At 39.0% G+C, this 23,350-nt stretch overlaps 2 protein-coding genes and 1 long non-coding RNA gene across 4 annotated transcripts in view; 1 reads left to right on the forward strand and 2 right to left on the reverse strand.

Moving 5' to 3' along the window:
* Nucleotides 1–23,350, reverse strand: part of LOC140581259 (uncharacterized) — a 149,361-nt gene that overhangs the window by 112,447 nt on the left and 13,564 nt on the right. The window lies entirely within an intron of this gene.
* LOC140581270 (uncharacterized) overlaps nucleotides 1–23,350 on the reverse strand; it is a 147,159-nt gene that overhangs the window by 110,171 nt on the left and 13,638 nt on the right. The window contains exons 5-6 of the mRNA XM_072703429.1: nucleotides 22,296–23,317; nucleotides 16,909–20,392 (exon numbers count right to left, since the gene is read on the reverse strand). The gene's annotated coding sequence lies outside the window, so the exon portion shown is untranslated. The remainder of the gene's footprint in view (nucleotides 1–16,908; nucleotides 20,393–22,295; nucleotides 23,318–23,350) is intronic.
* On the forward strand, nucleotides 9,328–14,778 carry LOC140581279 (uncharacterized). Of its 2 annotated transcripts, XR_011984334.1 has the most exons (3): nucleotides 9,339–9,750; nucleotides 10,318–14,136; nucleotides 14,211–14,778. It is a non-coding gene; the product is annotated as an uncharacterized lncRNA (long non-coding RNA). The 2 variants fall into 2 exon arrangements; XR_011984333.1 differs by having other exon boundaries at nucleotides 9,328–14,136.

Here is a 23,350-nt window from a genome sequence, read left to right on the forward strand (position 1 = left end):
TTGGATTGGAATGGGTAAGGTAAGATAGAATTGGATAAGGTAAGATAGGAATGGGTGAGGTAAGATAGAATTGGATAAGGTAGGATAGTTTCGCCTATGGCTTACTCACTGGGGTCTTTGGGTAGGGATGCTGTAAAGCGCTTTGAGACGATGAAATGTTGTGATAATGCGCTAAACAAAAATAAATTTCTTATTTGTTGTTGTTGAATGGCTAAGGAATGATACAATAGCATAAGGTAGTTTAGATATGGCTAAGGAAAGATAGATTAGGACAGGGTAGGATAGGAATGGGTAAGGTAAGATACAATTGGATAAATTAGGATAGGAATGGGTAAGGCAGAATAGCATAAGGTAGGATAGCAGTGGCTAAGTTACGATAGAATAGGATAAGGTAGGATAGGAATGTCTAAGGTAAGATAGAATAGGATGAGGTAGGATAGGAACGGCTAAGATAGAATAGCATAAGGAATGATAGGAATGGGTTAGATAATATAGAAAAGCATAAGGTAGGATAGGAATGGCTAAGATAAGATACAATAGGATAAGGTAGGATAGGAATGGCTAAGTTAAGAGAATAGGATAAGGTATGATAGGAATGGGTAAGGTAGAATAGCAGAAGGTAGGATTGGAATGGCTAAGATACGATAGAATAGGATAAGGTAGGATAGGAATGGCTCAGGTAAGATGGAATAGGATAAGGTAGGATAGGAATGGGTAAGGTAAGATAGAATCGGATAAGGTAGGATAGTATCGCCTACGGCTTACTCACTGGGGTCTTTGGGTAGGGATGCTGTAAAGCGCTTTGAGACGATGTAATGTTGTGATAATGCGCTAAAAAAAAATTAATTTCTTATTTGTTGTTGAATGGCTAAGGTATGATACAATAGCATAAGGTAGTTTAGAAATGGCTAAGGAAAGATAGATTAGGACAGGGTAGGATAGGAATGGGTAAGGTAGAATAGCATTAGGTAGGATAGCAATGCCTAAGGTAAGATACAATAGGATAAGGTTGGATAGGAATGGGTAAGGCAGAATAGCATAAGGTAGGATAGCAGTGGCTAAGTTAAGATAGAATAGGATAAGGTAGGAATGGAACGGCTAAAATAGAATAGCATAAGGAATGATTGGAATGGGTTAGATAATATAGAAAAGCATAAGGTAGGATAGGAATGGCTAAGATAAGATATAATAGGATAAGGTAGGATAGGACTGGCTAAGGTAAGATAGAATAGCATTAGGTAGGATAGGAATGGGTGAGGTAAGATACAATAGGATAAGGTTAGATATAATTGGATTAGGTAAGATAGGAATGGCTACGACAAGATAGAATAGCAAGGGGCAGGATAGAAATGGATAAGGTTGGATTGGAATGGGTAAGGTAAGATAGAATTGGATAAGGTAAGATAGGAATGGGTGAGGTAAGATAGAATTGGTTAAGGTAGGATAGTTTCGCCTATGGCTTACTCACTGGGGTCTTTGGGTAGGGATGCTGTAAAATGCTTTGAGACGATGAAATGTTGTGATAATGCGCTAAACAAAAATAAATTTCTTATTTGTTGTTGTTGAATGGCTAAGGAATGATACAATAGCATAAGGTAGTTTAGATATGGCTAAGGAAAGATAGATTAGGACAGGGTAGGATAGGAATGGGTAAGGTAAGATACAATTGGATAAATTAGGATAGGAATGGGTAAGGCAGAATAGCATAAGGTAGGATAGCAGTGGCTAAGTTAAGATAGAATAGGATAAGGTAGGATGGGAATGTCTAAGGTAAGATAGAATAGGATGAGGTAGGATAGGAACGGCTAAGATAGAATAGCATAAGGAATGATAGGAATGGGTTAGATAAGATACAATAGGATAAGGTAGGATAGGAATGGCTAAGTTAAGAGAATAGGATAAGGTATGATAGGAATGGGTAAGGTAGAATAGCAGAAGGTAGGATTGGAATGGCTAAGATACGATAGAATAGGATAAGGTAGGATAGGAATGGCTCAGGTAAGATGGAATAGGATAAGGTAGGATAGGAATGGGTAAGGTAAGATAGAATTGGATAAGGTAGGATAGTGTCGCCTACGGCTTACTCACTGGGGTCTTTGGGTAGGGATGCTGTAAAGCGCTTTCAGACGATGTAATGTTGTGATAATGCGCTAAAAAAAAATTAATTTCTTATTTGTTGTTGTTGAATGGCTAAGGTATGATACAATAGCATAAGGTAGTTTAGAAATGGCTAAGGAAAGATAGATTAGGACAGGGTAGGATAGGAATGGGTAAGGTTGAATAGCATTAGGTAGGATAGCAATGCCTAAGGTAAGATACAATAGGATAAGGTTGGATAGGAATGGGTAAGGCAGAATAGCATAAGGTAGGATAGCAGTGGCTAAGTTAAGATATAATAGGATAAGGTAGGATAGGAATATCTAAGATAAGATAGAATAGGATGAGGTAGGATAGGAATGGGTAAGTTAAGAGAATAGGTTAAGGCATGATAGGAATGGGTAAAGTAGAATAGCAGAAGGTAGGATAGGAATGGCTAAGATACGATTGAATAGCATAAGGTAGGATAGGAATGGCTAAGTTAAGAGAATAGGATAAGGTATGATAGGAATGGGTAAGGTAGAATAGCAGAAGGTAGGATTGGAATGGCTAAGATACGATAGAATAGGATAAGGTAGGATAGGAATGGCTCAGGTAAGATGGATTTGGATAAGGTAGGATAGGAATGGGTAAGGTAAGATAGATTTGGAAAAGGTAGGATAGTGTCGCCTATGGCTTACTGGGGTCTTTGGGTAGGGATGCTGTAAAGCGCTTTGAGACGATGTAATGTCGTGATAATGCGCTAAACAAAAATAAATATCTTATTTGTTGTTGTTCAATGGCTAAGGTATGATACAATAGCATAAGGTAGTTTAGAAATGGGTAAGGAAAGATAGATTAGGACAGGGTAGGATAGGAATGGGTAAGGTAGAATAGTATTAGGTAGGATAGCAATGCCTAAGGTAAGATACAATAGGATAAGGTTGGATAGGAATGGGTAAGGCAGAATAGCATAAGGTAGGATAGCAGTGGCTAAGTTAAGATAGAATAGGATAAGGTAGGATAGGAATATCTAAGATAAGATATAATAGGATGAGGAAAGGATAGGAATGGGTAAGTTAAGAGAGTAGGTTAAGGCATGATAGGAATGGGTAAAGTAGAATAGCAGAAGGTAGGATAGGAATGGCTAAGATACGATTGAATAGCATAAGGTAGGATAGGAATGGCTCAGGTAAGATAGAATAGGATAAGATAGGATAGGAATGGGTAAGGTAAGATAGAATTGGATAAGTTAAGATAGGAATGGCTAAGATAAGATAGAATAGGATAAGGTAGGATAGGAATGGGTGAGGTAAGATAGATTTGGATAAGGTAGGATAGTGTCGCCTATGGCTTACTCACTTGGGTCTTTGGGTAGGGATGCTGTAAAGCGCTTTGAGACGATGTAATGTCGTGATAATGCGCTAAACAAAAATAAATATCTTATTTGTTGTTGTTCAATGGCTAAGGTATGATACAATAGCATAAGGTAGTTTAGAAATGGGTAAGGAAAGATAGATTAGGACAGGGTATGATAGGAATGGGTAAGGTAGAATAGCATTAGGTAGGATAGCAATGGCTAAGGTAAGATACAATAGGATAAGGTAGGATAGGAAAGGGTAAGGCAGAATAGCATAAGGTAGGATAGCAGTGGCTAAGTTAAGATAGAATAGGATAAGGTAGGAATGGAACGGCTAAAATAGAATAGCATAAGGAATGATTGGAATGGGTTAGATAATATAGAAAAGCATAAGGCAGGATAGGAATGGCTAAGATAAGATATAATAGGATAAGGTAGGATAGGACTGGCTAAGGTAAGATAGAATAGCATTAGGTAGGATAGGAATGGGTGAGGTAAGATACAATAGGATAAGGTTAGATATAATTGGATTAGGTAAGATAGGAATGGCTACGACAAGATAGAATAGCAAGGGGCAGGATAGAAATGGATAAGATTGGAATGGGTAAGGTAAGATAGAATTGGATAAGGTAAGATAGGAATGGGTGAGGTAAGATAGAATTGGATAAGGTAGGATAGTTTCGCCTATGGCTTACTCACTGGGGTCTTTGGGTAGGGATGCTGTAAAGCGCTTTGAGACGATAAAATGTTGTGATAATGCGCTAAACAAAAATAAATTTCTTATTTGTTGTTGTTGAATGGCTAAGGAATGATACAATAGCATAAGGTAGTTTAGATATGGCTAAGGAAAGATAGATTAGGACAGGGTAGGATAGGAATGGGTAAGGTAAGATACAATTGGATAAATTAGGATAGGAATGGGTAAGGCAGAATAGCATAAGGTAGGATAGCAGTGGCTAAGTTAAGATAGAATAGGATAAGGTAGGATGGGAATGTCTAAGGTAAGATAGAATAGGATGAGGTAGGATAGGAACGGCTAAGATAGAATAGCATAAGGAATGATAGGAATGGGTTAGATAAGATACAATAGGATAAGGTAGGATAGGAATGGCTAAGTTAAGAGAATAGGATAAGGTATGATAGGAATGGGTAAGGTAGAATAGCAGAAGGTAGGATTGGAATGGCTAAGATACGATAGAATAGGATAAGGTAGGATAGGAATGGCTCAGGTAAGATGGAATAGGATAAGGTAGGATAGGAATGGGTAAGGTAAGATAGAATTGGATAAGGTAGGATAGTGTCGCCTACGGCTTACTCACTGGGGTCTTTGGGTAGGGATGCTGTAAAGCGCTTTGAGACGATGTAATGTTGTGATAATGCGCTAAAAAAAAATTAATTTCTTATTTGTTGTTGTTGAATGGCTAAGGTATGATACAATAGCATAAGGTAGTTTAGAAATGGCTAAGGAAAGATAGATTAGGACAGGGTAGGATAGGAATGGGTAAGGTAGAATAGCATTAGGTAGGATAGCAATGGCTAAGGTAAGATACAATAGGATAAGGTAGGATAGGAAAGGGTAAGGCAGAATAGCATAAGGTAGGATAGCAGTGGCTAAGTTAAGATAGAATAGGATAAGGTAGGAATGGAACGGCTAAAATAGAATAGCATAAGGAATGATTGGAATGGGTTAGATAATATAGAAAAGCATAAGGTAGGATAGGAATGGCTAAGATAAGATATAATAGGATAAGGTAGGATAGGACTGGCTAAGGTAAGATAGAATAGCATTAGGTAGGATAGGTATGGGTGAGGTAAGATACAATAGGATAAGGTTAGATATAATTGGATTAGGTAAGATAGGAATGGCTACGACAAGATAGAATAGCAAGGGGCAGGATAGAAATGGATAAGGTTGGATTGGAATGGGTAAGGTAAGATAGAATTGGATAAGGTAAGATAGGAATGGGTGAGGTAAGATAGAATTGGATAAGGTAGGATAGTTTCGCCTATGGCTTACTCACTGGGGTCTTTGGGTAGGGATGCTGTAAAGTGCTTTGAGACGATGAAATGTTGTGATAATGCCCTAAACAAAAATAAATTTCTTATTTGTTGTTGTTGAATGGCTAAGGAATGATACAATAGCATAAGGTAGTTTAGATATGGCTAAGGAAAGATAGATTAGGACAGGGTAGGATAGGAATGGGTAAGGTAAGATACAATTGGATAAATTAGGATAGGAATGGGTAAGGCAGAATAGCATAAGGTAGGATAGCAGTGGCTAAGTTAAGATAGAATAGGATAAGGTAGGATGGGAATGTCTAAGGTAAGATAGAATAGGATGAGGTAGGATAGGAACGGCTAAGATAGAATAGCATAAGGAATGATAGGAATGGGTTAGATAAGATACAATAGGATAAGGTAGGATAGGAATGGCTAAGTTAAGAGAATAGGATAAGGTATGATAGGAATGGGTAAGGTAGAATAGCAGAAGGTAGGATTGGAATGGCTAAGATACGATAGAATAGGATAAGGTAGGATAGGAATGGCTCAGGTAAGATGGAATAGGATAAGGTAGGATAGGAATGGGTAAGGTAAGATAGAATTGGATAAGGTAGGATAGTGTCGCCTACGGCTTACTCACTGGGGTCTTTGGGTAGGGATGCTGTAACGCACTTTGAGACGATGTAATGTTGTGATAATGCGCTAAAAAAAAAAAAAATCTTATTTGTTGTTGTTGAATGGCTAAGGTATGATACAATAGCATAAGGTAGTTTAGAAATGGCTAAGGAAAGATAGATTAGGACAGGGTAGGATAGGATTGGGTAAGGTTGAATAGCATTAGGTAGGATAGCAATGCCTAAGGTAAGATACAATAGGATAAGGTTGGATAGGAATGGGTAAGGCAGAATAGCATAAGGTAGGATAGCAGTGGCTAAGTTAAGATATAATAGGATAAGGTAGGATAGGAATATCTAAGATAAGATAGAATAGGATGAGGTAGGATAGGAATGGGTAAGTTAAGAGAATAGGTTAAGGCATGATAGGAATGGGTAAAGTAGAATAGCAGAAGGTAGGATAGGAATGGCTAAGATACGATTGAATAGCATAAGGTAGGATAGGAATGGCTAAGTTAAGAGAATAGGATAAGGTATGATAGGAATGGGTAAGGTAGAATAGCAGAAGGTAGGATTGGAATGGCTAAGATACGATAGAATAGGATAAGGTAGGATAGGAATGGCTCAGGTAAGATGGAATAGGATAAGGTAGGATAGGAATGGGTAAGGTAAGATAGATTTGGAAAAGGTAGGATAGTGTCGCCTATGGCTTACTGGGGTCTTTGGGTAGGGATGCTGTAAAGCGCTTTGAGACGATGTAATGTCGTGATAATGCGCTAAACAAAAATAAATATCTTATTTGTTGTTGTTGAATGGCTAAGGTATGATACAATAGCATAAGGTAGTTTAGAAATGGGTAAGGAAAGATAGATTAGGACAGGGTAGGATAGGAATGGGTAAGGTAGAATAGCATTAGGTAGGATAGCAATGGCTAAGGTAAGATACAATAGGATAAGGTAGGATAGGAAAGGGTAAGGCAGAATAGCATAAGGTAGGATAGCAGTGGCTAAGTTAAGATAGAATAGGATAAGGTAGGATAGGAATATCTAAGATAAGATAGAATAGGATGAGGTAGGATAGGAATGGGTAAGTTAAGAGAATAGGTTAAGGCATAATAGGAATGGGTAAAGTAGAATAGCAGAAGGTAGGATAGGAATGGCTAAGATACGATTGAATAGCATAAGGTAGGATAGGAATGGCTCAGGTAAGATAGAATAGGATAAGTTAAGATAGGAATGGCTAAGATAAGATAGAATAGGATAAGGTAGGATAGGAATGGGTGAGGTAAGATAGATTTGGATACGGTAGGATAGTGTCGCCTATGGCTTACTCACTGGGGTCTTTGGGTAGGGATGCTGTAAAGCGCTTTGAGACGATGTAATGTCGTGATAATGCGCTAAACAAAAATAAATATCTTATTTGTTGTTGTTCAATGGCTAAGGTATGATACAATAGCATAAGGTAGTTTAGAAATGGGTAAGGAAAGATAGATTAGGACAGGGTAGGATAGGAATGGGTAAGGTAGAATAGCATTAGGTAGGATAGCAGTGGCTAAGGTAAGATACAATAGGATAAGGTTGGATAGGAAAGGGTAAGGCAGAATAGCATAAGGTAGGATAGCAGTGGCTAAGTTAAGATAGAATTGGATAAGGTAGGAATGGAACGGCTAAGATAGAATAGCATAAGGAATGATTGGAATGGGTTAGATAATATAGAAAAGCATAAGGTAGGATAGGAATGGCTAAGATAAGATATAATAGGATAAGGTAGGATAGGACTGGCTAAGGTAAGATAGAATAGCATTAGGTAGGATAGGAATGGGTGAGGTAAGATACAATAGGATAAGGTTAGATATAATTGGATTAGGTAAGATAGGAATGGCTACGACAAGATAGAATAGCAAGGGGCAGGATAGAAATGGATAAGGTTGGATTGGAATGGGTAAGGTAAGATAGAATTGGATAAGGTAAGATAGGAATGGGTGAGGTAAGATAGAATTGGATAAGGTAGGATAGTTTCGCCTATGGCTTACTCACTGGGGTCTTTGGGTAGGGATGCTGTAAAGCGCTTTGAGACGATGAAATGTTGTGATAATGCGCTAAACAAAAATAAATTTCTTATTTGTTGTTGTTGAATGGCTAAGGAATGATACAATAGCATAAGGTAGTTTAGATATGGCTAAGGAAAGATAGATTAGGACAGGGTAGGATAGGAATGGGTAAGGTAAGATACAATTGGATAAATTAGGATAGGAATGGGTAAGGCAGAATAGCATAAGGTAGGATAGCAGTGGCTAAGTTAAGATAGAATAGGATAAGGTAGGATAGGAATGTCTAAGGTAAGATAGAATAGGATGAGGTAGGATAGGAACGGCTAAGATAGAATAGCATAAGGAATGATAGGAATGGGTTAGATAAGATACAATAGGATAAGGTAGGATAGGAATGGCTAAGTTAAGAGAATAGGATAAGGTATGATAGGAATGGGTAAGGTAGAATAGCAGAAGGTAGGATTGGAATGGCTAAGATACGATAGAATAGGATAAGGTAGGATAGGAATGGCTCAGGTAAGATGGAATAGGATAAGGTAGGATAGGAATGGGTAAGGTAAGATAGAATTGGATAAGGTAGGATAGTGTCGCCTATGGCTTACTCACTGGGGTCTTTGGGTAGGGATGCTGTAAAGCGCTTTGAGACGGTGTAATGTTGTGATAATGCGCTAAAAAAAAAAAAAATCTTATTTGTTGTTGTTGAATGGCTAAGGTATGATACAATAGCATAAGGTAGTTTAGAAATGGGTAAGGAAAGATAGATTAGGACAGGGTAGGATAGGAATGGGTAAGGTAGAATAGCATTAGGTAGGATAGCAATGGCTAAGGTAAGATACAATAGCATAAGGTAGGATAGGAAAGGGTAAGGCAGAATAGCATAAGGTAGGATAGCAGTGGCTAAGTTAAGATAGAATTGGATAAGGTAGGAATGGAACGGCTAAGATAGAATAGCATAAGGAATGATTGGAATGGGTTAGATAATATAGAAAAGCATAAGGTAGGATAGGAATGGCTAAGATAAGATATAATAGGATAAGGTAGGATAGGACTGGCTAAGGTAAGATAGAATAGCATTAGGTAGGATAGGAATGGGTGAGGTAAGATACAATAGGAAAAGGTTAGATATAATTGGATTAGGTAAGATAGGAATGGCTACGACAAGATAGAATAGCAAGGGGCAGGATAGAAATGGATAAGGTTGGATTGGAATGGGTAAGGTAAGATAGAATTGGATAAGGTAAGATAGGAATGACTACGATAAGATAGAATAGCAAGAGGTAGGATAGTAATGGCTAAGGTAAGATAGAATAGGATGAGGTAGGATGGGAACGGCTAAGATAGAATAGCATAAGGAATGATAGGAATGGGTTAGATAATATAGAAATGCATAAGGTAGGATAGGAATGGCTAATATAAGATATAATAGGATAAGGTAGGATAGGAATGGGTAAGGTAAGATAGAATAGGATAAGGTAGGATGGGAATGGGTAAGGTAAGATAGAATTGGATAAGGTAGGATAGTGTCGCTTATGGCTTACTCACTGGGGTCATTGGGTAGGGATACTGTACAGCGCTTTGAGACGATGTAATGTTGTGATATTGCGCTAAACAAAAATAAATTTCTTATTTGTTGTTGTTGAATGGCTAAGGTATGATACAATCGGATAAGGTTGGATAGGAATGAGTAAGGCAGAATAGTATTAGGTAGGATAGCAATGGCTAAGGTAAGATACAATAGGATAAGGTAGGTTTGGAACGGCTAAGATAGAATAGCATAAGGAATGATAGGAATGGGTTAGATAATATAGAAAAGCATAAGGTAGGATAGGAATGGCTAAGATAAGATAGAATAGGATGAGGTAGGATAGGAATGGCTAATGTAAGATAGAATAGCACGAGGTAGGATAGTAATGGCTAAGGTAAGATATAATTGGATTAGGTAAGATAGGAATGGCTACGATAAGATAGAATAGCAAGGGGTAGGATAGTAATGGATAAGGTAGGATAGGAATGGCTAAGGTAAGATAGAATAGGATAAGGTAGGATAGGAATGGGTAAGGTAAGATAGAATTGGATAAGGTAGGATAGTGTCTCTGATGACTTACTCACTGAGGTCTTTGGGTAGGGATGCTGCAAAACGCTTTGAGACGATGTAATGTTGTGATAATGCGCTAAACAAAAATATATTTCTTATTTGTTGTTGTTGAATGGCTAAGGTATGATACAATAGCATAATGTAGTTTAGAAATGGCTAAGGAAAGATAGAATAGGACAGGGTAGGATAGGAATGGGTAAGGTAGATTAGCATTAGGTAGGATAGCAATGGCTAAGGTAAGATACAATAGGATAAGGTAGGATAGGAATGGGTAAGGCAGAATAGCATAAGGTAGGATAGCAGTGGCTAAGTTAAGATAGAATAGGATAAGGTAGGATAGGAATGTCTAAGGTAAGATAGAATAGGATGAGGTAGGATAGGAACGGCTAAGATAGAATAGCATAAGGAATGATAGGAATGGGTTAGATAATTTAGAAAAGCATAAGGTAGGATAGGAATGGCTAAGATAAGATATAATAGGATAAGGTAGGATAGTAATGGATAAGGTAGGATAGGAATGGGTAAGATAAGATAGAATAGCAAGAGGTAGGATAGTAATGGCTAAGGTAAGATAGAATAGGATAAGGTAGGATAGGAATGGGTAAGGTAAGATAGAATTGGATAAGGTAGGATAGTGTCTCTGATGGCTTACTCACTGGGTTCTTTGGGTAGGGATGCTGCAAAACGCTTTGAGACGATGTAATGTTGTGATAATGCGCTAAACAAAAATATATTTCTTATTTGTTGTTGTTGAATGGCTAAGGTATGATACAATAGCATAATGTAGTTTAGAAATGGCTAAGGAAAGATAGAATAGGACAGGGTAGGATAGGAATGGGTAAGGTAGATTAGCATTAGGTAGGATAGCAATGGCTATGTTAAGATAGAATAGGATAAGGTAGGATAGGAATGTCTAGGGTAGATAGAATAGGATGAGGTAGGATAGGAACGGCTAAGATAGAATAGCATAAGGAATGATAGGAATGGGTTAGATAATTTAGAAAAGCATAAGGTAGGATAGGAATGGCTAAGAAAAGATACAATAAGATATAAGATATAATAGGATAAGGTAGGATAGGAATGGGTAAGGTAAGATAGAATAGGATAAGGTAGGATAGGAATGGGTAAGGTAAGATAGAATAGGATAAGGTAGGATAGGAATGGGTAAGGTAAGATAGAATTGGATAAGGTAAGATCCTAAGATTTCGCCTATGGCTTACTCACTGGGGTTTTTGGGTAGGGATGCTGTAAAGCGCTTTGAGACGATGAAATGTTGTGATAATGCGCTAAACAAAAATAAATTTCTTATTTGTTGTTGTTGAATGGCTAAGGAATGATACAATAGCATAAGGTAGTTTAGACATGGCTAAGGAAAGATAGATTAGGACAAGGTAGGATAGGAATGCGTAAGGTAAGATACAATTGGATAAATTAGGATAGGAATGGGTAAGGCAGAATAGCATAAGGTAGGATAGCAGTGGCTAAGTTAAGATAGAATAGGATAAGGTAGGATAGGAATGTCTAAGGTAAGATAGAATAGGATGAGGTAGGATAGGAACGGCTAAGATAGAATACCATAAGGAATGATAGGAATGGGTTAGATAATATAGAAAAGCATAAGGTAGGATAGGAATGGCTAAGATAAGATACAATAAGATAAGGTAGGATAGGAATGGCTAAGTTAAGAGAATAGGATAAGGTATGATAGGAATGGGTAAGGTAGAATAGCAGAAGGTAGGATAGGAATGGCTAAGATACGATAGAATAGGAAAAAGTAGGATAGGAATGGCTCAGGTAAGATGGAATAGGATAAGGTAGGATAGGAATGGGTGAGGTAAGATAGAATTGGATAAGGTAAGATAGGAATGGCTAAGGTAAGATACAATAGGATAAAGTAGGATAGGAATGTCTAAGATAAGATAGAATAGGATGAGGTAGGATAGTAATGGCTAAGGTAAGATAGAATAGGATGAGGTAGGATAGGAATGGGTAAGGTAAGATAGAATTGGATAAGGTGGAATAGTGTCGCCTATGGCTTACTCACTGGGGTCTTTGGGTAGGGATGCTGTAAAGCGCTTTGAGACGATGTAATGTTGTGATAATGCGCTAAACAAAAATACATTTCTTATTTGTTGTTGTTGAATGGCTAAGGAATGATACAATTGCATAAGGTAGTTTAGATATGGCTAAGGAAAGATAGATTAGGACAGGGTAGGATAGGAATGGGTAAGGTAAGATGGAATAGGATAAGGTAAGATATAATTGGATTAGGTAAGATAGGAATGGCTACGATAAGATAGCAAGGGGTAGGATAGTAATGGTAAGATAGAATAGGATAAGGTAGGATAGGAATGGGTAAGGTAAGATAGAATAGCAGTAGGTAGGATAGAAATGGCTAAGATAAGATAGAATAGGATAAGGTGTGATTGGAATGGCTAAGATAAGATAAAACAGAATACGGTAAGATTGGAACGGCTAAGATAAGATAGAATAGGATGAGGTAAGAATGGAACGGCTACGATTTAATAGAATAGATGAAGTATGTTTGGAACAGCTAACATAATATAAGATAGAATAGGATAAGGTTGGATGGGAATGGCTAAGATACATTGTAAACAATAAATAAATAAAATCCGTCAAAAAATGGAAAATGTACTGGTAGAAAATTACTGGCACATTTTCCATTAACAGATTCTTTCTTCAAGTATCTAATGGAAAATATTGTAAAATCACAACTTTCCAAAGTTTGTTGTTCCAAGTAATATTTGTTAAATAATAGTTTATTTTCATTTTTAATTCTTCATTCTGCCAATGTAGATTTGTTTCTTTAATAATTTATGTTGTTCACAAAACTACACAAAGTATTTAGAAAATATAGTATTTCACTACATTCATTATTTTTCATGACTCAAGGGCCCATCAACATACTGTTATATTCCTTGGAACAACAAACTGTGGAAAATTGTGAATTTTCTGCCAGTACATTTTTCGTTTTTTGATGGATTTTTTTTTTTACAGTGTATGTCCTGCTACAACTGTCACCATGACCATTTCAGATTTGCCTCCTAATCACTAATCTGTGAATTCTTTACCACTTTAGCTAATGTATAGTGAGTGTAACTGCTGCAGAATGACTGTGTTGATCAGCAAGGTGGGTGCTGCACATTGGTGGTAGCTGAAGTGGCTCCTGCACTGCATTATGACTGTTGGGTTCACCTTGTATTTTGCAGTACATTCTATGTTCTGTATTTTGCTGACCCATTCTTATTTCTCTTTGCTAAGCTGCATTCGGCAGATGGCCTGCCTTTCTGTGGTTCTACGATCCAGGTCTGCAGAGGCCCTGCTGAGACCTACTGGACTCCATACCGCTGCATAAAATGGCTATAACTACCTGGACCTGGACATTGCAGAGACACAGTGGACTTTCTATTTGATGTCAGACAGAATGGCAGAAGAGCGTTCACTAACAGGAACCTAAAACACACAAACACTTGGGAACACTTCAAATGCGTGATCTGACTCTGCAAGGGGAGAACATGTTCATGCTTTTCACAATGTTTTATTCCTAGTTATAGCTAAGGTTTTTTTTTCTAGCCATTGTTACTCTAAGGTTGCCCATTAATGGTTTGGAATTGGTAATATGTAAAACTGCTTTGTTAGCATGTCTGCCTTACAATTCCTTTACTGTAAACTGAGGCCTGCTGGAGCTCGATTCTGCTTCATGGCACTTGTGTTTACTCTTTATTTTGCAGTATATTATGTGTGTGACTAACCCCTTTCTCTACATCTCCATTCCTCCTGTCGAGCTCCATACACAACTAGTGGGGAAAAGGGGCGCTGTCGTCTCTGGATGTCCACATCTGCATTCACACTGACGCTGGATTATCTCTGGATTCCCACTTAAGAAATGTCTGTGCTACCTTCCAATTCACCTTCGTAGGTAAGTTGTTATATCGAGGTCCGTAGGACCTCCGTCTTTTAACATTATACTTGTATAAACCCTTCACTCTTCAGAGCATCATACGTGTGACTAATCCACTCTGCCGAGCTGCATGTACACTTCATGGAGCCAGCGAAGGACCTAGATGTTCTGCCTAAGATGCCTGTGGCTACAGGATCCAGCACTATGGAGACCCTGTGCCGCCAGATTCCTGTGGGACCCTCCTCCTACTGGACTCCATAATGGACATGACAGAATGCCGCTGTTCGCCTGTACTTGGACCAACACCTCATAGAGACCCAATGGCTCACCATTGGAAAAATCTGACTTTATGATAGGTGGACCCTGCGGAGGCCTTTTTGCAGGATCCATTAGAGACTCTCTAAACCTTATCTAGACACACGCTTTTGGATTGTTTAAACTGCATGAACTCTTCCGGTGTCGCCCAGAGGAGGATGGGGCCCCCTTCTGAGTCTTGGATCCTCTCAAGGTTTCTTCCTATTTTCAGCTTGGGGAGTTTTTCCTTGACACTGTCGCCTTGGGCTTGTTCTTTAGGGGCTTGGAGCCAGTAACATGTAAAGCTGCTTTGTGACAACATCCGTTGTAAAAAGTACTATATAAATAAAATTGGACTGAATTGAATATTTGTGATTGCTTTTTTATTATTCCCACTTTGTCATGCTACTTTTACAGTTTAAGCTGTACAAACACCATTCAGAGTTTAAAATGTGAAGCTAGATATCAGCTGTGTAATAGTCTGTACTACCTATTAGTTAATACATGCAGTTCAAGTGCTGTGTGGAGCAGCATTATGTTTCTGACCTGTCTGCCATAATTGGGGACTGACACTGTTTGAACTAAGCCTCATCCATTTTTGTCACTGTTGTGAAAAATGAAATTCAATAATTTTGTGACAATATAATACTATTGTCTTTTTTGTTATATAATTTCTTAAAGACAAAATTCTGCCCTTTAAAATGATATATTCATCCTGGGGACTCATTTTTACATGACACTTATGAACTTGAATGTAAAATGGAATGAATTGAAGAATAATTTCTACATATTATTGAATAAAACCATTAACCTGGAATAATAAAGAACATCTGCTGTGCAATCTCTGTATAAAAGTCCATGGAAGTTACATGTGGACATCAGTCCCCAGGACTTGTCATGTATTGTCCGAGAGGGCAGAATATATATGTATATATATATACACACAGTACTGTGCAAAAGTCTTTGGCAGTCCAAAGAAATGTTTAAACCTGTTTATCTGGGTAGCAAATGTACTTTGTGTCACACCGGGTAGATAAGGGAGACACGGATCCAGAAGTACGGGGAAACAGAGCTTTAATCAGGCTAACAAGTCCAGAGACGGCGAGCGGAAATCGTGGTCGTAAAACAGGAGCAGGGGTCGAAAGCCGGGGAGTCAGTCCAACAGGCACACACAGGACGGGGGAACAGGCGGGCTGGACAACAGGGGAAGCCGGGCTCAGCAGGACAGGCGGGTCAAGGACGGGAGCTGAACTGAGGAGGCAAGGAATGAGAGGTAAGGATTGTACAACAGGCAGACAGGCAAGGGACGGGATTAAAGGGAGACAGGACAGAATAACGCTCAGTAAGGCTGTACATAGCGCAATACTTCGCGGTTTGTTTGTGTGAGGTACTCTCCTTATATTGAGGAGGTAATCAGTCCCTGATGCCCCGCACCTGTCTGATCCGCCCCTGTGGGCGTGACAGATGTGGGCGTGACACTTTGGCTTAGAACAAAAATTTTACATTAGAACATATGCAAATTAAGAGTAACAATAAAAACTAGTAACAATTTCTTCTGTTTTCTAAAAAGTTACTGATATCTAGTTGGATGGCTTAGATGAACACGGCTTCATTTCCCAAACCTCTCCTCAGTGGCACCTCAACTGTTCCATGATTTTGTTAAATTTCAACACCAGCTCAATTAAATAATTAAATAAATTGGTTGAAAAAGTCAGTTGCAGATTGACTTGCTGTATGAGGCGTGCTAGTGGCCAAGTCAAAAAATACATGGCTGCACTGGACGGTCGCTGCAAATACTCCTCCTGAGACCCAAGGGAAAAAGTGTCCTTCAATTATTGGTTATTTGTCATTGGAGGAAATAAGACATCTTACAATTTAGATTTTTTCAATTTTATTTTTAATTTCACAGCATGTCCTCTTTAGTGTACAACAGTAATAAATATGTTTCCTTACATCAGTGAAAAGATAGATGCAAAATGGACATAAATGAATGGGTGGGGTCTCAGGAGGATATATATATATATACACTCACCTAAAGGATTATTAGGAACACCTGTTCAATTTCTCATTAATGCAATTATCTAATCAACCAATCACATGGCAGTTGCTTCAATGCATTTAGGGGTGTGGTCCTGGTCAAGACAATCTCCTGAACTCCAAACTGAATGTCAGAATGGGAAAGAAAGGTGATTTAAGCAATTTTGAGCGTGGCATGGTTGTTGGTGCCAGACGGGCCGGTCTGAGTATTTCACAATCTGCTCAGTTACTGGGATTTTCACACACAACCATTTCTAGGGTTTACAAAGAATGGTGTACAAAGGGAAAAACATCCAGTATGCGGCAGTCCTGTGGGCGAAAATGCCTTGTTGATGCTAGAGGTCAAAGGAGAATGGGCCGACTGATTCAAGCTGATAGAAGAGCAACTTTGACTGAAATAACCACTCGTTACAACAGAGGTATGCAGCAAAGCATTTGTGAAGCCACAACACGCACAACCTTGAGGCGGATGGGCTACAACAGCAGAAGACCCCACCGGGTACCACTTATCTCCACTACAAATAGGAAAAAGAGGCTACAATTCAAAATACAAATTCAATGCAAAAAGCTCACCAAAATTGGACAGTTGAAGACTGGAAAAATGTTGCCTGGTCTGATGAGTCTCGATTTCTGTTGAGACATTCAAATGGTAGAGTCAGAATTTGGCGTAAACAGAATGAGAACATGGATCCATCATGCCTTGTTACCACTGTGCAGGCTGGTGGTGGTGGTGTAATGGTGTGGGGGATGTTTTCTTGGCACACTTTAGGCCCCTTAGTGCCAATTGGGCATCGTTTAAATGCCACGGCCTACCTGAGCATTGTTTCTGACCATGTCCATCCCTTTATGACCACCATGTACCCATCCTCTGATGGCTACTTCCAGCAGGATAATGCACCATGTCACAAAGCTCGAATCATTTCAAATTGGTTTCTTGAACATGACAATGAGTTCACTGTACTAAAATGGCCCCCACAGTCACCAGATCTCAACCCAATAGAGCATCTTTGGGATGTGGTGGAACGGGAGCTTCGTGCCCTGGATGTGCATCCCACAAATCTCCATCAACTGCAAGATGCTATCCTATCAATATGGGCCAACATTTCTAAAGAATGCTTTCAGCACCTTGTTGAATCAATGCCACGTAGAATTAAGGCAGTTCTGAAGGCGAAAGGGGGTGAAACACCGTATTAGTATGGTGTTCCTAATAATCCTTTAGCTGAGTGTATATATGACTGTCTGAGGAAAAATTTTTAATTTCAGAAAATATATATTCAATTTCAGAAAATACACACAGCAAATGTGCCAGTGTTAATTTAACACTGCATTGTGTTTATATGGGTCCACACCATCCAGTGTTACCTTTAACATTTTACAGTGTGCAGTGAGTGTTGTTTTTATAGTGTTAATATTTATTAACTCTTATAGTGTTCAATTTACAACCTAGAGTGTCAAGACAATGTGTCTCCATCTCTTCCAAATTGCAAGCCCATATGGGTGGCACACAAGTACAAAATGGGTGGTCCATATCTGCCCCATTTTAATGTACTTTCATTTGAACTCTTTTAGGCATTCAGCTGCTGCTACTAGCCCACCATAATAAGAAAGACTTAGACCAGCATAGCCTTTTCTCTTTTTATGCAAGTTTTGTCCAGTTTAGCTTCTGATAACCAAAAAACTGTGTTCATGTAGGTCGAGGAACATTGAAAAACTGTCATTATAAATGTAAACAATAATCTCAATCAGGGTAAAAAAGAACCAGTCAAGCTCACCTGAGAACTGCTTGTAGTATAAAAGTGAGTGAAATGTATAGCACCAGTCACCAAACACAGATTATGAAGCTAGACTTTGTTAGACTGCATAACTTAATTATTTAGCAGGGCTGAGAAAAGGTGAGAGCTATCTTAATGGTTGAAGGAGTGTATTTCCACTAAAGCAGGTATAATGGGTGGTGACCTTATTGCTTTTAGACCACAGCTTGGGATAGAAGAACAAATAAAATCACTTTGCTCATTTAATATTCAGATTTTCATTAAGCCTCATTTTTAGAAACCCGCCACGATCGAGGGTGGTATGGCACTGATATTAGTCTTTACCACATTTTATTATTAGCTGTTCTGGATTGCCTGTGCTGATGCATGCTAATTGGTCTGAGTAGTGAAGTTCTTGTATTCTGAAGGAATTTCAATTGTAGAGGTATATATGGTCTGGATGTTTTTCCTAAAGAGGAGAAACAGAACAATTGGTTTTCCATAGCGATACCTTCTCCAGTTACACCATCTCACACAAGCACACAAAAACCATCTCTGTGGTTTTTGTTCTCTTGCCCTATTCATTGCCATCTTGGTGTATTTAAAAAAAAAACCCGTTAAGTCAAAAACAGTACTGTGTCATGCTATGCAAATATACATCCAGCACCATTGGTCTACAGGGGAGTGGACAGTACCAGGAGCTGTACAGAAAAGGGTATCACAACTGTCCTAACACCTTTCCACATATATTAATCATCCAAGGGCAGGACTGGCAATCAAATACACCCCCACACCATTAACATATATGCCACTCAGGAGATGTGTCCTATACATCTCCAACAATTTCTCTCTGACTTGACGCCAACATGCTATAAAACCACATATCGGGGGGGGGGGGGGGATATCAGGACCACAGCTCTCTAAGCTTCAAGATTAGTCAGAACTGAGCCAGCAAAGCTTCAACATAAAACAAGAAAAAGCTGTAAGGTCCTTTTTGGTGATCATAACATGGTTAAATTTGAGGTTAATTCTAGTGTCTGAAGAGCAAAGTCCAAAACAAAAATATACAATGTTAGGAAGGCTAACTTTAATGGTATGAGACTGAAACCAGAAACTGTAAACTGAATGGAGTTAAATAGCAATTCTGTTGAATAGGCATGGGAATTGTTTTAAAAGCACATTGTTGCAAGTGCAAGAGGACTTAAAATACACCCCCACACCATTAACATAACATTAACCTGTTTCTAGCTAAACTGAATCTAGGACACTGCAGCCAAGGTGGTTTACTACGGAAATTAAGAATAAAGTCAGGAGGAAAAGGTCTCTGTTCCACAAATGGAAATTAACTAAGGATTTCAAAATAAAGCAGGAGTATCTAAGTCTACAGGTTGAGTTAAAAAATAACAGACTCGCTAAGAGAAATGTAGAAAGGAAGACTGCATTGGAGGCTAAGGATGACATTAAAAGTTTCTTCAAATATTTGAAGTCCAAAAGAGCTCTAAAAGCTGAAATCACTAATCTGCAGGAGAGTTGTTTTACACAGGTATTCACTGTAGAATCCTTATCTACAGCTGTGGTACCTAGAAACTGGAAAAGTAATTACCTGGGTTCAAATAACATTCTGAGGGATTTAAAGTTTATCGACATATCAAACATGGCTGACAACAGCCAGTCAAATTTGGCAGGCAATAATTACCCTTATACATGACAGAGAATCATGAAATTTGGTTGTATGGTGCAAAGAGACACTGGTCAGCCTAATGGTGGCGCTATAGTGCTTGACATTTTGCTCCATATTTTCTGAACTGTGAGTCATAGAAAGCCAATTCTTTATTTTCCATATTCCTTGGCCTCAGACAGTGATATATGCTAATAAGATAATCTAGCTCAGCCCCTTATATCTTTAACTTATTAGCAAAATGTGCAAAACATACTTTTTTGAACCTGTCCTATAGACCATTTATCCAATCCAAATAAAGTTTGGCGTACAATAATGGTGCAGCATTCCTTCTGCTACTCAGGCCAGAAAAGAGACACCATTTGGCTATAGGTGGTGCTATAGCATCCATGATCCATAGGTCCTTATAGGAGTGTTGCAATTTATCGTACAGTTGCCTCATTCCGCCTCCTGTCGCCATCTTGGTGCACTTGTTAGTTGTAATATGAAGTACTCTGCATATGTGAATCAGCTACTGCCAGATGCAAGCAAAAAGATATTTTAAAAATCTGATATTATTGTACGTGAACACATTGAAAGTGAAACACTTTGATGACTGTGAGCTGTCTGCTATTATGAGGATATCATGAATTAACTTATTCTTCAGAGTTTGTTAGTGAATGAAGCAAATGAAGGTGACTAAAAGCCTGAAGTCTTGTAATTGTGTTATGATTTCTATAATTTCCGGCTTGATACAAGAACTTATGAGTAAAATGTGTGGAATAAATATTTTGTTGCATTCTCAAGTAAGTACAAATATAAATCACTTGCTTGTTATTCATCTTAATTTTGTTACATTGTGGTAACGTTAAGCCATTAGTTTGTTTTGTGCTGTAATGTTAACATTTGTCGCTATTACAACAAATCTGATTTGATCACACATATAGGTGAATGTGTTGTACAGGTAAACTGCAGATCAATTTATTTGCTGTTGTGTTGTTAAGATTATTCACTCGGTCAACTATTCCCAGAGAGTACCTGGTCCCTTACCAAGAAAGATTGAGAAGTTCACACACTTATGTATATTAGGGATGCTCATTTCGATTAATTTTCCCAACCGACAACCGCCGTTCGTTAACCGAACATTAACCGTTAACTGATTAGATTAGAATATTAAATTCCTCTGGGGTCGGCGGTCCCGCCGGCGGGATCTGACAGAAATTTCGCCAAACCATTTAAATAACTCTGCGAGGTTTTATCATATACACATTTAAAAAACACCCTCAGAAACCTTGGACGGTCTACTTTTCAAATATATATATAGGTAGAAACTAAATATATTTTTATAGCTTCGTGATACGAATAGAAAGAACAAGAGTGACTGACTTAAGCGTCTGCGTCTCGAAGCAGCTCTGATCGCCTTCCCACTTGCAAATTGCGCTATTCGCATGATAACAACATGATAATCCGACAGTTAGTATTGGATAAAGAAATATGTGAATACGCCCATTGTAACCGAAATAAAACAAGAGCACATGTCTGGGTAGTGTTTACACCGATCGGCTACAATATAGCACACGGATACGTCTCTGCCGCTGAAGCTTTGCGCCAATGTTTCCATTTTCAGCAGCAAAGCTCGTACCTGTGTTCATGGCTCAGTGGGCTAAGCCTGTGTGCCTGTAATCACAGTCGCCGATTCAAACCCAGTGTATTTAGAACGTGAAAAGCAATCTTCAGCTGAGATGCCACAAAACTTCATACTACTACTAATAATTAAAATATATATAAAAACATTTTAAACCGTTTAACTGATAGTAATATTCGGTCAGAATTAATTATTTCGGTTAACGGTTAAACGGTCAAAAGGAGCATCCCTAATGTATATACATCCATCCAGTTTCTGTAACCTTATTCAGGGTCATGGGGTGGGCTGGAGCTTATCCTAGAGCAGGGGTCTCCAAATCCAGTCCTGGAGAGCTACTATCCAGTAGGTTTTCTATCCTACCTGGCTTCTGATGAACCACACCAGTTGTCAGGTAAATACCAGGAACAGGTGTGGCTCATCAGTAGCCAGGTAGGATAGAAAACCTACTGGATAGTAGCTCTCCAGGACCGGAGTTGGAGACCCCTGGCCTAGAGGCTATGCGCACAAGGCAGGAACAACCCAGGATGGGGCTCCAACCCATCGCAGGGCACACTCACACACCATTCACTCACACATGCACACAGACAATTTGGTAACTCCAATCAGCCTCAGCATGTTTTTGGACTGTAGAGGGAAACCGGAGTACCCAGAGGAAACCGAATGACAACACAGAGAACATACAAACTCCAGAGGTATGAGGCAACAGTGCTAACCACTGCACCTCCGCGCCACCCAGTTTACACACTATACAACGAGCATTTAAATGCAAGTAAAAGCATGAGGAAAGCCTTACCTCCTCCAGAGAAAACAGCGCAGGCCATCTCTCCTGGATCTCTGACACCATAGGCTGCATCTCCACAATTTCCTTACGTCGTAGGGAAAAGGTCAACTCTATGTTCTGCATTCTCTCTGCCATATTCCTTTTATTTTTTTTAATTCTTCAACCAGAGCAAGCCACTCACGTGAACTATCATCATGGTGGTCTGGGTAGTCTGGGACATGGTTGACTACTCCCCATTTGGCCTTTTTGAGAGTGAATGGGCCATTTTCCCCATCTCCTCATCGCCTTTTCCTGTTCACATCTACCTCATTGCAGCCTGCATCACGCAGTTTTGCCCTGAAGTTTCCAATCTTGTACCTGAGACTCGTTAGCCTGGCATCACAGCACGTTATGCTGTCTTTGTCCCTCGGGCATGGATACTTGAGAACCAGAGCAGATGCAACTGAGGCTACTTCATCTTTCTCAGGGTAGCCAGCTCGGAGTTCAAAAATGGCCTGTGCAAGTTTATCCAAAATTTCAGTTTTGACATTTCTTGTTACCTCAAGCGCCTTTTTTGTCTTTTCATAGATCTCATTTCCTTTAAGCAATTTTAGCTCAACATCATATGAGAGCTTTGGGATGGGGAATGGAGAGGGCCATTTAATGTCCTGTCTTAATCTGCTCTTGACAGAATCGCTAGAACTACCCTGAGTCTGGAGAGAGCTGCTAGGCCTAAAATCATCTGAATGAACACTGGCTGTGTCCAAGGAGGAGACTGATCCACTAATGGAATGGTCAGATGGGTTACAAGGGGTTGAAGGGAGGGAAGAGTTCCATATAATATGTAGGACTGCACATCCCTCTGGCAATTCAGACATTGTGGTCAACAGGCATAAAGCATTTCCAAAATCAGAATCTTCAAATTGGAGTGTGAAATCGTTCTCAAGTTGGAGTCTCTCTTTAAGTACCTCAATTAGCTAGTCCACATATTCTGGTATTTCTGCCAGTTGGAGTCGTTTGGCTTCTTTGGGGGAGAGGACTACCCGAAGTAAAGTCTGGAAAGAGAGGCCAAAAAGCAGAAACTAGAT

This window comes from Paramormyrops kingsleyae, chromosome 20 (genome assembly GCF_048594095.1).
Source record: "Paramormyrops kingsleyae isolate MSU_618 chromosome 20, PKINGS_0.4, whole genome shotgun sequence".
In the NCBI taxonomy this organism is placed as follows: domain Eukaryota; kingdom Metazoa; phylum Chordata; class Actinopteri; order Osteoglossiformes; family Mormyridae; genus Paramormyrops; species Paramormyrops kingsleyae.